At 43.7% G+C, this 15,412-nt stretch overlaps 1 protein-coding gene across 1 annotated transcript in view; it reads left to right on the top strand.

The window, feature by feature from the left end:
- The first annotated feature begins 1,060 nt into the window (after positions 1-1,060).
- Positions 1,061-15,412, top strand: part of SLX4IP (SLX4 interacting protein) — a 212,771-nt gene continuing 198,419 nt past the window's right edge. The window contains 1 exon segment of the mRNA XM_053743491.1: positions 1,061-2,126. The gene's annotated coding sequence lies outside the window, so the exon portion shown is untranslated.

Here is a 15,412-nt window from a genome sequence, read left to right as displayed (position 1 = left end):
TTTCCATCCCCAGAATGTCCAAAGCCCCGAGTCCTCCTTCTGCTTTCAGAGTTGGTACTACCACGCTGTATAAAGGTCAAACATCTACTTCCACGTCAGAGGGCGGCTCTCACCTCCCAGACCCAGGTGAGGCAGCGCAAGTGCAATCGGTGCTTTCACTGGGACATTTTTCCGTCTACTTTACGGTGTGGTCGCACAGATGGGAGACAGAGAGGGTCTACACCGGCAGCTCTACCCAACCACTGGAACACCTCCTCGCGATTCATATTCCTTCCTGCAGCAAATCATCACTGCCCATAGCTGTTTTAAAGGTAAAATTTTGGCTTTCTACGGAGGCAGCCTACTCCTTGCCCCCGCTCCCAACTATCCTTCAGTGACACCAGTGACCTTTCTGAGCAGGGAGGAGCCACCCAAATGCCCCCCATCCCTTTCTTCGGCCAGGTAGAGAGCTGGCTTTTTCACCGGCGGATCCAGCGTTCTCACCTGCGCACCGACCGCTGCGCCGCCTCCGGCCACCGCCACTACCAGCAGGACCCAGACACCGAGCCCCACTCACCCGCCGCCGCCGGTCCAGGCAACTGGTGCCCCGCGCTTAGAGATGGAACATGCGCAATTCTGCGGGTGGCGCCGGCTCCGCTTATATTACGCTCTTCCGGGTTTTAGTGACACTCCCAGCCCAGAACGCGGTGGGCCGGACCAGAAAGGAAAGGGTGAGGAGCTTACTGTCAATCTCAGCAAATAGTTGAAACTGAAAAACTTAAATAACAGATCGAATGGACTTAAAGCACAGCATCTTCCATAAGGCGCGCGCTTAAGAGGTTCTTTTTTTTTTTTTTTTTTTTTTTTTTGCCATTTCTTGGGCCTCTCCCACGGCACATGGCTAAGTAGGGGTAGAATCGGAGCTGTAGCTATGGCACAGCCACAGCAATGTGGGATCTGAGCCGCGTTTGCAACTTACACCACAGCTCACGGCAACGCCGGATCCTTAACCTACTGAGTGGAGCCAGGAATCGAACCCACAACCTTATGGTTCCCAGTTGGATTCGCTAACCACTGAACCACGACGGGAACTCCAAGAGGTTCTTTTTATGAAAACGTGATCAACAGTTCTCCGCGGCTCCGAGGCTTCCCCTATTTGACCGATTCCAAAGCGCCGAATTCTGTCGTTCCTCGCCAATTCCCCGCCTTCCTTTGTGGCTGCCTGGAAAACCAGGAGAAAAGGAATTGACAGTGACCTCTTCTCTGGATGGGGTTGGAGAGTAGTCATGCGCAGAGCGAGCCCGTGGCGCTCTATTTAGCAGCTTCTGCCCTTAGTCCTCTTTCTGGAGGCTTTACGGGGAAGTCGGGAGCGTTCTAATTCTGTGCCCTTCAGCAGTTAGATAATTTCCGCGCTATCTCCCATCTTGCTTTTTAGATCGAGGACAAAACTTGTATTCTCCTGTCCCATTCAAAAGGATTGTTGAAGAAATTTTGTTTATGGCGATTTTAAAATTTATCCGGCATTGTGAAAGCCACCTTTACTTTCCAACCTGTGTTTTCCATGCTTTTCCCTATCGAAGTTTCGGGGGAATAGTCCCATCCTTGTGCTAGTAATTTTCCAGTGTCAAGAAGCACTCTGAACTACAGAAATGTTCACTTTATTTTTTCCTCGATCACCCCAGCCGTCTAGCAATGTGGGTACTGTAATTCTTCACCGGTCAATCGTGTTCATGTCGTTCTCAGCCTCTAAATAGACGTCCTTTTCCGCCATTCTTGTTTTGGGCCGTATTGAAAGCCGTGAGGTCCTGAGCGGAGGCCATTTTTCTTTTGGGCAGATCTCTCGCGCTCTCTGGGGCCTCGCTTAGTGTTTCGTCGCCATTTCAGATCCTGGTTGTGGCTTCAAGCCCATCGTGAGGCTACCCAGGTCATCTTGTGTTTGGGCGGCGGCTGTTTTCCTTGCGCGCGCAGGCAGTCTCTGGGAAGCAGAAAGTAAGGCGGAAGCACGAATCCCCAAGCTTCTAAAGACTAGTTTGAGAGCCTGCTGCTCTTTCAGTCTGAGTTTGCACAGCCAGGTACTACTTCATCAGGGACCCTGGAGAGTAACAAAACAAATAAAAGCCCGAACCCAAACCCTGTCACCATCATAGGTAAGAACTTGGAAATCCTGACCACCTCAGATGTTCCTTCACTTGAACTAAACTGTTTGCCAATCTCCTCTCCCCTTTTGGTTTTTTCCCTTTGATTATTGAACCTTTTCTGAATCCTTCTCCCTATGCTTCCACCTCTCTCCACTGTCTTTGAAGAGCTAAAAAGTTGTTAAACCTAAGGGTTCGGGAAGCCTGGGCTTTACAGTGAAAGTGTTGGTCTGGAAAATTACTTTTTTTGAGGAATAAAATGAAGTACAACGAATGGGCCAGGTGTTTGTTTCAACATCTATGTGTACAAATAGATTACCCTTCCCAGACATTTTTTTTGGGTTGTGACAAACAATTCAGATGGTGTTTGTGTATACTTCTCATTGATTCATTCAGTACATTTGTTGAGTACCTAGTGTGTACGAGGTCATAAAGATTATGCGGTAAATTCAAACAAACAAAATGGGATCTTTTATTTCATTCTATCTCTTTGACAGTTACCCAGGGCAAGTAAAAGTATTCTATGGTTCTTAGAACCGCTACACTGTACAAACAAATATTTGCTTGCTCTTTCTGCTCCCCTGCCCCTTTATTTCCTGGACTAGAAATAAATTGTGTCGATACTTATTTCTTGGATTCTAGACATAACTCTATTTGTAGGCCAACTGGCTAATTTTACAACCAATATTCAAATTACTTAAGGCCTTTTGCTCCAAATGTGGTCTATCAACCACATCAGCATCACCTAGGAGCTTGTTAGCAACACAGTCTTACTCCATCCCAAGGCCCACTGAGTCAGAATCTTCCTTAAGAAGTGCACCTCGGGAGTTCCTGTTGTGGCTCAACAGATTAAGTCCTCAACTGGTATCCAGGAGGATGCGGGATCCTTAGCCTCTTTCAATGGGTTAAAGGATCTGGTGTTGCCATGGCCTCCACTGTAGGCTGCAGAAGCCGCTCAGATCTGGAGTTGCTGTGGTGTAGGCTGGCAGCTGTAGCCCCTATTCAACCCCTGGCCTGGGAGCTTCCATATGGCACAGGTGTGGTCTTTAAAAAAAAAAAAAAAAATTTGCAGCTTAAAGTTCCAAGAGCAGGAATTCCCACCATGGACTAGAAGCAAAGACTGGGAGTTCCCATTGTGGCTCAGGGTTAACGAATCTGACGAGGGACCATGAGGTTTCAGGTTCAATCCCTGGTCTTGCTCAGCAGGTTAAGGATCCATCATTGCCGTGAGCTCTGGTGTAGGTTGCAGACACAGCTCGGATCCTGCATTGCTGTGGCTCTGGTGTAGGCTGGTGACTACAGCTCCGATTAGACCCCTAGCCTGGCAAACTCCATATGCCGCAGGTGCTGCCCTAGAAAAGGCAAAAAGACTAAAAAAATAAAATAAAAGCAAAGACTGTCTCTTTTCAACCTGTGCTTCTGAAATAATTCACAGTACAGTGTCAATTCCATATTTTAAAGGCAGTGGACATATGGCACATTTTCCCATACTTTTATCCATCAGCTTGATTTCGTGATGCTAATTTAGCCTTCTAAAAACTTGAGAATTTGTCAGTTGGGTATATTGTTAGGTAGTTTGTTCTATGACAACATCTCATGTCATGTTTGTATATTTTTACTTTTAACTTATTTAAAGTTGAATCAAAATGATACATGTATTCAGTAGTTTAGTATCGACTTGAAAACATTGGGCCGTAGTTTACCAAAGCCTTTTTTTTTTTTTTCATCTGTGCATATGGAAGTTCCCAAGCTAGGAGTCAAATTGGAGCTGCAGCTGCTGGCCTAAGCCACAGCCATAGCAATGCAGGATTCAGCTACATCTGTGACTGATGCTGGAGCTTGCATCAATTCCAGATCCTTAATCCACTGAGTGAGGCCAGAGATTGAACCGGCATCCTCGTGGACATTATGTTGGATTCTTAACTGGCTGAGCCACAATGGAACGCCTACCAAAGCTTTTTTTGAACTTTGCTTAATCTGCCTAAATGAGAAATCTAAATCTAATTTATCTCAGGGATTCTCAACTTTGGCTGCTCATGCAGATCACTGGAGTGCTTTAAAAAACAAAAACAAAAAACAACTCTAGACCAGTATCAGTAGAGGTTGAGATCCTCTGGAGGAAATTTGAGGAACCCTAATTCAAATCCTAGCTCCTCCAGCTACAGCTGTATGATCTTGAGCAGATTACTTAGCCCTTTTATGCCTCAGTTTCCTCATCTGTAAAATAGGTTTGATATATGAGGGTCAGATAAGTTAATGTAAGAAAAGTACTTAAGGAGTTCCCGTCGTGCCTCAGTGGTTAACGAATCTGACTAGGAACCAAGAGGTTTTGGGTTCAATCCCTGCCCTTGCTCAGTGGGTTAATGATCCGTGGTGTAGGTCGCAGATGCGGCTCAGATCCCAAGTTGCTGTGGCCCTGGCGTATGTGGGTGGCTACAGCTCCGATTAGACCCCTAGCCTGGGAACCTCCATATGCCTCAGGTATGGCCCAAAAAAGACAAAAAAAAAAAAAAGTGCTTAAAACAGTGCCTAGCACATAGTCACAGCTATGTAAATATTAGTTGCCGTTGTTATAGTTGTTTGTATTAAAGTTTTTTTCATGCGTGCAAATCACTTAAGGGGAAAGGTGTTGGAATTCCATGACTTTTCAGGACATGTACCCATTTGGAAAAGAAGGTGGTTTAAATATAGTATACCAAGTCAGGAAGATATGTGTGCGGGTGTGTTTCAATGGTCTTTTCTTTTTTTCAAACACCTTTATTGAGGTATAATTGTCATACAGTAAACTCACATATTTAAAGCATGCAGTTTGTGTTTTACACATATACGCCCATGAAGCCATCAGTACAGTCAAGATAATATGCATACCCACCCCTCCTCCCCCCAAAGTTTTCTCTGGCCCTCTTGTAATCCGTCTGGCTTCTCTCTCCCAGGCAACCACAGATCTGTTTTTTGTCATTCTACATAAGTTTGCATTTCCTAGGATTTTATCTAAATGGAATCTTAGAGTATGTGCTGTTTGGGGGGTGGGATAGCATCTGGTTTCTTTCATGAATCGTAATTGAGAACCATCTATGTTGTTGCAAGTGTCAGTAGTTCATTCCTTTGTGGTTGCTGAGTAGTATTCCATTGCATGGATAGATTAATTTGTTTACACTTTCACCAATTGAAGGGCATTTGGCTTGTTTTTTATTTTCACATTAAAAACTTATTTTAATTTCATATTAAAATATCTAGTTACTTCACATTAAAAACATTTTAATTTAATATTAAAAAAATAGCTAGTTATTTGGTGGCCAAGCCTTCCACACATAGAGGAACTGGGAGATACTGGTGGTAAAATGTATTTGTGTTGGGACTTTATCTCTGCCATTGTATAGTTTATGAATTTGTGTTTTCTGAATTAAACATGCTATAGGTTTTTTGTTTTTTTTTTTTTAATAGATTTTTAGGGCTGCGCTTGCAGCTTATGGAAGCTCCCAGGCTAGGGGTCGAATCAGACCTACAGCTGCCAACCTACACCACAGCCACAGCAATACAGGATCTGAACCAAGTCTTCGACCTACACATGGCAATGCCGGATTCTTAACCCACCGAGTGAAGCCAGGGCTCAAACCCCATCCTCATGGATCCTAATTGGGTTTGTTAACTGCTGAGCCACGAAGGAACTCCTGTTATAGCTTTTTGAAAATTGAAAATGCATGCATTGAGGTTTTAGTGGATTGGATCTCTTTATTACTGAGGTATAATTTATCTATAACATTAGTTTCAGATGTGCAATATCATCATTTGATCATCTCAAATTTAGAAAAAAAAAAACTAACAAAACCCAACACTTTCTCTGTGTGTGCTTATGTTTTATATGTTTATTTTTTTGGCCTCACCCACAACATGCAGAAGTTCCCAGGCCAGGGATCACACCTGAGCCACAGCAGTGACAATACCAGATTCTTAACCACTTGGCCACCAGGGAGCTCCCAAACACTTCTTTTGATTTAAAAAAAAATCCTACATACCCAAAATAGAAGGAAGCATCCTCAACCTGATAAAGAGCATCTGGAAAAAAACCATAGCTAAAATCATACTGAATGATGAAAGACCAACTGCTTTCTCCTCAAAGAGGAAAAGACAGTTGATGTTGAACAACTCAAGGGATTAGGGATGCCAACCTTCTGAGCTATTCAGAATCTGCACGGAACTTTATAGCACCCCAGCCCCCACCTCCCCTGGCCCGGTATCTGAGGTTCCACATCCTTGCATTCAACCAAGTGTGGATCATGTATTTGTTGGAAAGAAATCCAAGTGAAGTGGACTCTCCTGATTCAAACCCATGTTATTCAAGGGTCAACTGTATATGATACGTTATTATTATTATTTCTTTTTGTCCTTTTAGGGCTGCACCCAAAGCATATGGAGGTTCCCAGGCTAGGGGTAGAATCGGAGCCACAGCTGCCAGCCTACACCATAGCCACAGCAACGAGGGTTCTGAGCCGAGTCTGCAACCTACACCACAGCTCACAGCAATGCCGGATCCTTAACCCACTGATGGAGGCCAGGGATTGAACCTGCATCCTCATGGATGCTAGTCGGATACATTTCCTCTGAGCCACAATGGAAACTCCGCAATATAGTATTATTAACTATGGTCACCATTACATTCCCAGGACCTTTTATCCCTAACTGGAAGTTTGTACATTTTGACTCTTTTCATCCATTTCACCATCTCCAACTTCTGCCTCTAACAACGACCAGCATGTTCTCTCCATCAGAGTTTGGTGTTTGGTTTGGTTTGGTTTTAGATTTCACATATAAGTGAGATCGTATGCTATTTGACTTTCTCTGACTTATTATACTTAAGAGGATGCCCATTTATGTTGTTGCAAATGGCAGGATTTCCTTCTTTTTTATGATTGAATAATATTCCTGTGTGTGTGTGTGTGTATGTGTGTGTAATTTATCCATTCATCTATGATGGATACTTAGGATGATTCCACATCTTAGATACTGTAACTAAACACTGCAATGGACATGGAGGTGCAGATACCTTTTCAAGTTAGTGTTTTTGTTGTCTTCCAGTAAATACCAAGAAGTAGAATTGTTGGTTCATATGGTGGTTGTATTTTTAATATTTTTGAGGAACCTCCATATTGTTTTCTATAGTGGCTGCATCCATTTACATTCCTGTCTATGGCACACGAGGCCTTCCTTTTCACCACATCCTCACCAACACTTATTTTTTGTTGTTGTTTTTTTCTGTCTTTTGTCTTTTAGAGCCGTACCTGCGGCATACAGAGATTCCCAAACTAGGGGTCTAATTATAGCTGTAGCTTCCAGCCTACGCCACAGCCTTAGCAACACCAGATCTGAGCCATGTCTGCGACCTACACCACAGCTCATGGCAACACTGGATCCTTAATCCATTGAGCAAGACCAGGGATCAAACCTGCAACTTCATGGTTCCTAGTTGGATTGTTTCCGATGCGCCACAACAGGAACTCCATGTTGTCTTTTTGATAATAACCATTCTGACAGGTGTGAGATGGTATCTAATTGTGATTTTGATTTACATTTTGCTGAGGATTAGTGATTAGCCCATCTCATAGGTAAGATTTTTTTTGGTCACGTTAAAAGGCATGATTTGAATGTATGTCTGTTTTACCAGAACCTGAGACTCACTGCCTCATGGGTCAGTGCCTATGTCTGTTTCTGACAAAGTATTAAGTAAAAATTAGGTGGTGTTTATTAGAGAAGTCAGGTGGGGATTTTCTGTGGGTCCAGCGGGAATGGGAAGCTCAGATCATGGGTTAGCTGGTCAGATTAAGGGTATAGAGTGACTAAAAGGTAGGACTGTTCAGTGGACTGAATCTGGTGGGAGAGTTGACTATTTGGCTTACATTTAAAGAAAAAGAAAGAGGGAGTTCCCATCATGGCACAGCAGAAACGAATCCAACTAGGAGCCATGAGGTTGTGGGTTTGATCCCTGGCCTTGCTCAATGGATTAAAGATCTGGCGTTGCCGTGAGCTGTGGTATAGGTCGCAGACACGGCTCAAATCTGGTGTTGCTGTGGCTCTGGTATAGGCCAGCAGCTGTAGCTCCGATTACACCCTTAGCCTGGGAACCTCAATATGCCGCAGGTGCCGCTCTAAAAAGACAAAAGACAAAATTAATAAATAAATAAAAAGGAAAAGAAAAAAAAATCCTAATTTTTTTGTCACTTGCATTATCTTCCTTCAGTTCTTGATTGCTTCCCTGTTTGTCTTTTTCTTTTGATTTTCAAGCTCCTTTCGGGCATTCAAGATTGTCATATAAATAATAGGAAAAGCTGATTTTTAAAAATTTTTTAATTTTCCTTTTTTTTTTTGCTTTTTAGGGCCGCACCCATGGCATATGGAAGTTTCCAGGCTAAGGTTCTAATCAGAGCTACAGCTGCCAAGCCTACACCACAGCCACAGCAATGCAGGATACAAACGAGCTAAGTCTGTGACCTACAGCACAGCAATACCAGATCCTTAACCCACTGAGCGAAGCCAGGGATTGAACCTGTATCATCAGGGATACTAGTTGGATTCTTTTCCACTGTGCCATGACGGGAACTCTCATGATTCTTTTTTTAGACTTCAATTACCTTCTTAAACATTATCTAAGTTCTTGCCAGCAAGATATTTTCTCATTTGTCATTTTTTCCTTGGTATTTTGTTAAAGTTTGTGATTCCTTCCTTGATACTGTCCTTTTGTGTGTGTCTGTGTGTGAGAGAGAGAAAAAATTAGATTGGGAGAATAGAAGCAGAAGGAATGAAAGGATTTCTCATTGTTGAATTACAGTTGTTCCTTCAGAGATTCTAGGGCCTTTGTTTTCAGTTTCTGCTCCCATAGCTACTGAAAGTTTAAGACGAAAGAAGGAAGTACAATACTTTTCTGGATAAAATTTGAAATTTGGAGATTAGAAGCGTACAGTTAATTTCTGGTCTTTTTAAACTGGAGTAGTTGCTTTGGTTTGTGACATCGGCCAAGCAATGCCAGAAGGAAGACAAATGTGAATTTCAGAATGCCTTGAATTTTCCCACAGCATAATCTAGAAGGTCATTGACTTTCTTTATTAGCGTTTATCTCTGCTTTGCATTTAAATGACAGGACAATCATGTGATATTGTTTAATCTACTTCCACTCCCACTCCAAATTAATGTTTCTAAGGATTTTAGAATCTTTCCCTCTCCTCTAAAAACACACATGCACACATATTTTTGGTGGGGTCATATGCTATCGAAGTCTCCTCTTTATGAAAGAATGCCTGTTTTCAGATCAGAGAAAGTGGTCTCAGGAATGCAGAATAGAGGATGAGATGTTATTTGTAAGACTTACTCTTTTTTTTTTTTTTTGTCTCTTTGCTATTTCTTGGGTCACTTCCGCGGCACATGGAGGTTCCCAGGCTAGGGGTCTAATCAGAGCTGTAGCCACCAGCCTACGCCAGAGCCACAGCAATGTGGGGTCGGAGCTGCGTCTGCAACCTACACCATAGCTCATGGCAATGCCGGATCCTTAACCCACTGAGCAAGGGCAGGGACCGAACCCGTGACCTCATGTTTCCTAGTCAGATTCATTAACCACTGCGCCACGATGGGGACTCCAAGACTTACTCTAACTTCTTAGCATGCTTCTGTAAATGACATGCTTTCACATATTTGGATATTGATCTTTCTGAGGATTGTCCTGAATTTCTTAAAAACAGGCAATAGAACAAAAATTCTACTGAATGTAGATTTGAATTGGCAGTTCTGAGAGAGAAGGTTTTTTTTACCATTTATGCTTTAAACCCTAGGCACTGAGCTTGCTGTTCCCTCCTGAAAGTAACTCTAAGAGCCTAGAAAGATAATTTTTTTAATGTGCATGTTTGCTTCTTAATTATGTGTGTGCCCATTTATCTTTTAATGATTCTTTAAACAAGTTTAGAAAAACCTGCAGATGTTCCCAGATTGAAACCTTAATTAATACAGAGGCTAGGAGTTCCAGTCATGGCACAGCAGAAACAAATCTGATTAGGAACCATGAGGTTGCGGGTTCAATTCCTGGCCTCGCTCAGTGAGCTAAGGATCTGGCATTGCCATGAGCTGTGGTGTAGATCACAGACACAGCTCAGATCTGGCGTTGCTGTGGCTCTGGCATAGGCTGGTGACTACAGCTCTGATTAGACCCCTCGCCTGGGAACCTACATATGGTGCAGCCCCAAAAAGACAAAAAAAAAATACGGAGGCTAATCGAATTTTCTCCATTCAAATGAATGTTAGGATATCAGTATTTTAAAGACAAAACAAAAATGTACCCTGAAAAACATTTATGAACTTCAACCCTCTATCGTTGCCCACTATGTTCAATTACAAAATGCCTCCGTCTTTAGAGTTCCTATTGTGGCTCAGTGGGTTAAGAACCCAACACAGTGTCCTTGAGGATACAAGTTCCATCTGTGGCCTCGCTCAGTGGGTTAAGGATCCAGTGTTGCCGCAAGCTGCAGCGTGGGTCACAGATGCAGCTCGGATTTGGCATTTCTGTGGCTGTGGCGTAGGCCTGCACTTGCAGCTCCAATTCTACCCATAGCCTGGGGACTTCCATGTGCCTCTGGTACAGCTGTGAAAAGAAACAAAACATAACAAAACCACTTTCATTTTCTGTTTACATTCATATGCATATAAACTCTCGAGGTTGGCTTCATGATACATATAATTGAAGTAGGACCAGAGACAGTGCTTGAGAGGGATTTGAGATTTGGAGACAGTAAAGAAACAATAGGTAAACAGCTATAAAGCTAAAAAAATAAATTAACACAGTCTGTAGCCACTGATTTAAGTAACATCTGCAGACTCAAATTAGACTTTTGACGCATACCTGTGCACATGCCAGGTATCAGAGAGGATAAGAACGGATCCTGGTCTCAGGCAGATACGGTCGGGCAGATGGGAGAGACTGAGACCAGTTATGTGTAACTGAGAGGAGGGGGTGTAAGGCCCTGGTGTGGCCCAGAGAAGGGAGCCATTTACTCTGGGGATAACTAGAGGGCTTCGAGGAACTGGTGGCATCTGAGTTGGTTTTCAGAGGAGAACTCATCCTTAGGGAAGAGAGGACATTCTGAAGGCGGCATGCATGCATGGGCAAAGGCGGGGAGAGCTGGAGCTGCACGTTCAAGGACACATGCCACCAGGGTTGGCCACATGGAGGCGTGGAAGCTGGGAAAGAGCCAGAGCTGGGGTGGCGGGGGGCAGGTATGGCGCTATGGGAGACCCTGGTGAAGAGCCTTGAAGAGGGGACACCTGCTCAGACATCTCCAGCAATGGTTTTGAGGATGGAGAGGTGCCAGGATGGAGTCGGGGAACTTGAAGAGGCTCTGCTTGCGGGGGACACGCAGGCTAACCATCACTTTGGGATCTGGAACCTCCTGGCATCACCAAGTCCTGACTTTTCCCTGTGGGTGGCCGATGGGACCGTCTGTGACTGTCATCTGTTCTGTCCCAGATGACAGGCACTGAGAGAAGAGAGCAGAGTGTGTACTGTCCCCAGATTGCCTGGCAAATGGTCTTTCTGTGTTTAGACTCGTGCTTTCTTGGGTTTCATAAAAGGGCAGTGAAGGACATGCCCCTCACCTCCGCAGGGTGGTTGTCAAGGCACAAATAATAGAAGGGATCAGAAGACCTCCACCTCCGCCCCCACTGTCTTGGCCAGAGCTGTGGAGTCTTGGCTGGGAGACAGGGGCAGCTTGCTCTGGGCTCCCCCTTTGCCCATTTTTCTTTTTTGCTTTTTAGGGCTACACCCAAGGCACATGGAAGTTTCCAGACCAGGGGTCGAATCGAAGCTATAGCTGCCGGACTACACCACAGCCACAGCAACTTGGGGTCTGAGCCTTGTATGTGATCTACACCACAGCTCATGGCAACGCCAGATCCCTGACTCACTGAGCGAGGCCAGGGATTGAACCCTCATCCTCATTGTTCCTAGTTGAATTTGTTTCCACTGAGCCACTATGGGAACTCCACCATTTTTCTATTAGATTGCTTTCTTTGAGATAGGCATGCTTTGCTTGTTATGTCTTGCTAATATCTTCTCTCAGTTTGAGGCTCCAGCCCTGACCCCATTCTTTTTTTTTTTTTTTAAATAAATCCCCTTTATTTATTTTTTTTTGGCCACCCCTTGGTATATGGAGTTCCTGGGCTAGGGATCAGATCCGAGCTGTAGTTTCCACCTAAGCCACAGCTGCAGGAATGCTGGGGCTGGGGATCAAACCTGAGTTCCAGCGCTCCCAACATGTCACCAATCCTGCGCCCTTCGCGCCCCCCCCCCCCCCCCCCCCCCCCGCGCGCCCAGTTTCTTTTCAGTATTTTTTTTTGTTGTTGTTATTAAGGGCTGCACCTCAGACATATGGAAGTTCCCAGGCTAGGGGTCAAATCATTGAATTGGAGCTGTAGCTGTGGGCCTGCGCCACTGCAATGCCAGGTCCTTAACCTGCTGAGGAGACCAGGGATTAAACCTGCATCTTCATAGATACTAGTCGGATTCTTAACCCACTGAGCCACAATGGGAACTCGTTTAGGGTGTGTTTTGATGAACTGAAATTTTAATTTTTTTGGCTGTGCCTAAAAAATGTTTTAATTTTTTTGGCATGTGGAATTTCCTGGTCTGGGAATCAAACCCATGCCACAGCAATAACCCAAGCCACAGCAGTGGCAATGCAGATCCTTAACTACTAGGCCACCAGGGAACTCCAAGACTTCTTTAATGTTTAAGTTTATAAGTTATTTACTAGTTAAGCGGATTGCAAATATTTTATTCCAGTCTATATAGAAGTGGTTTGTTGTTTTTTTTTTTGTCTTTTGTCTTTTTAGGCCGCACCTGTGGCATATGGAGGTTCCCAGGCTGGGGTCAAATCGGAGCTGCAGCCACCTGCCTACACCACAGCTCATGGCAACGTGGGATCCTTAACCCACTTATCGAGGCCAGGGATCAAACCTGCATCCTCATGATTGTTAGTCAGTTTTGTTAACCACTGAGCCATGATGGGAACTCCTATAAAGAAGTTTTAACATTAATAATGGCTAAATCTACCACTCTTTTGCCTTATGGACTGTACTCTTTGTATCTAGTTTTAAAAACGCCTTCCTGTCTCTGAGTTCGTGAAAATATTTTCTAAAAGATTCTAATTTTTCACATTTGAGTTTTTACCTCATCTTTATGTTTTGTGTGAAGTAGTCCAGTTTTATTTTTTTTCCAAATGGATAGTTTTTGGACCACAATTTATTGAATGAATTGTCTCTTTATTTCCCACTGATCTGCAGGGCTGCTCCCATCATCCATTTCCCTGAACCCATGGGTTTGTTTCTGGTCTATGAAGTCTGTCTCTTCGGCCTGTTTGTTTACCTCTATGCCAGCACATTGTTTAATTTACTATAACATTGTGGTAGTTCTGCTGCAGCTGTTAAATTCCCTCCCTTGTTTTCTCTCTTTCTTTTTCTCTCTCTCAAATATCTTAGTTCTTTTTGCTCTTCCTCAGATTCCCAGTTCAGGATTGTAGCTGGGATGGCATTGGCTTCAAAGATCAATATCGTGAGGTCTGGCACATGTCTTACTAAATTCATTCCCAGATATTTTATATTTGTGGAATGCTAGTTTAAATGATTACTTTCAAAAGCTCTCAAAGAAATTGCTTTTAAGGTTCGTCATTAAGCACGTTGGCTACATTCTTTGTAATTTCTTTATAAGATTTCTAATGTTTTTCTTTTTTCTATTTCCTTTCAAATGACCATGTGCTTTTATGCTACTTCAGTTTTTACATATGGTGATCTTTCTAGTATTAAACCAACCTTGTACTCCTCAGATAAACTTCACTTGGATCTGGTGTATTTTTTTTATGTATTGCTGGATTCAGATTGCTTCTGTTTGGAATTCTTCTATGTTTAGGTGTAGAATTGGCTGTGATTTTTCCATCCCCCCCCTTTTAGGGCCACACCTGAGTCACGTGGACAGGCTAGGGGTCAAATCAGAACTACAGCTGCTAGCCTATAGCACTGCCACAGCAATGCAGGATCCAAGCTGTCTGCTCATGGCAACTCCAGATCCCCAATCCACTGATCAAGGCCAGGGATTGAAAATGCATACCCATGGACATTAGTCAGATTCATTTCTATTGCACCACAATGGCAACTCTTGATTTTCCTTTCTTAATCTGCCCCTGCCTGGTTTTTCTATCAGGGCTTCATTAAATGAGTTGTGTGCTGAGAGGGGCTCCCTTCTACTCTCTTCTCTGGAAGCATTTGTGCACTGGCATTATTTATTCATGGAATAGTTGTTGAATTTTGTATCACAGTAGTTTAGAAATGGAGGAGAGGGAGTTCTTGTGGCTCAGCAGGTTATGAACAGCACTAGTATCCACAAGGATGCGGGTTCGATCCCTGGCCCCACTCAGTGGGTTAAGGATCCAGCATTGCCATGAGCTGTGGTGTGGACTGCAGACACAGCTTGGATCTGGCGTTGCTGTGGCTGTGGTAGAGACCGACAGCTGCAGCTCCAATTCAACTCCCAGCCTAGGAAGGTGTGGCCCTCAAAAAAAAAAAAAGAAGAAATTGAGATCTTAGCGGTCAGCCTGTCTAACAGCATTGTCCTACTAAGGCAGAAAGAATGAAACGCTGAGGTCAAATCCAGGACTGTGCGTCCACTGTGCTGTGACTCAGCAATCTTCATTATTGTAGAAACCCTAATCCTGAAGTATAGGTAATAGCCATTTGATTACCTAAGACAAAGGGCTCAAAGCCTTCACCCAAAGTACATGCAAATCCATAGGGAGGCTTAGGAAACATCCCATCAACCTGACAGACTTGGTCCCCTAGGTTTCTAGGCTCATCTGATTAAGTTGAAGAACCCAAGAGGGGATGGTAGGCAGGGCAGGCCCTCTGACAGCTCATGGAAAGATGAGCAAACAAGCAGAGACCTCGGCCTCCGCTGTGAGCAGCTCTGTATAGGAACAAGCTCAAGGGGCAGTCACATGAATTGCCCATGGTGATGACACATGATCATTTCTGTCTGATTTATAAAATAAATATTCAATATATGCTTTTTAAGTGAAATTCAGTAAAGATTCAATATATTTTTTGAAAAATTTCTCTAAAAACTGGAAACATAAAATGGTCTCCTTTCCTGGAATATTTCTTCGTCCAAACAGACTTTCTTGAGCACCCTCTAGTGGTAAGCAGTGCTCTGAGGGCTGGTCACCTTTGCAAACCTGCTCCTTCCAGGATCCATAATTGTGCTTTCACCATATTTG

The sequence above is a fragment of the Phacochoerus africanus genome, chromosome 3 (assembly GCF_016906955.1).
Source record: "Phacochoerus africanus isolate WHEZ1 chromosome 3, ROS_Pafr_v1, whole genome shotgun sequence".
Classification (NCBI taxonomy): Eukaryota; Metazoa; Chordata; class Mammalia; order Artiodactyla; family Suidae; genus Phacochoerus; species Phacochoerus africanus.
This window is presented reverse-complemented; position numbering and strand designations above follow the sequence as displayed.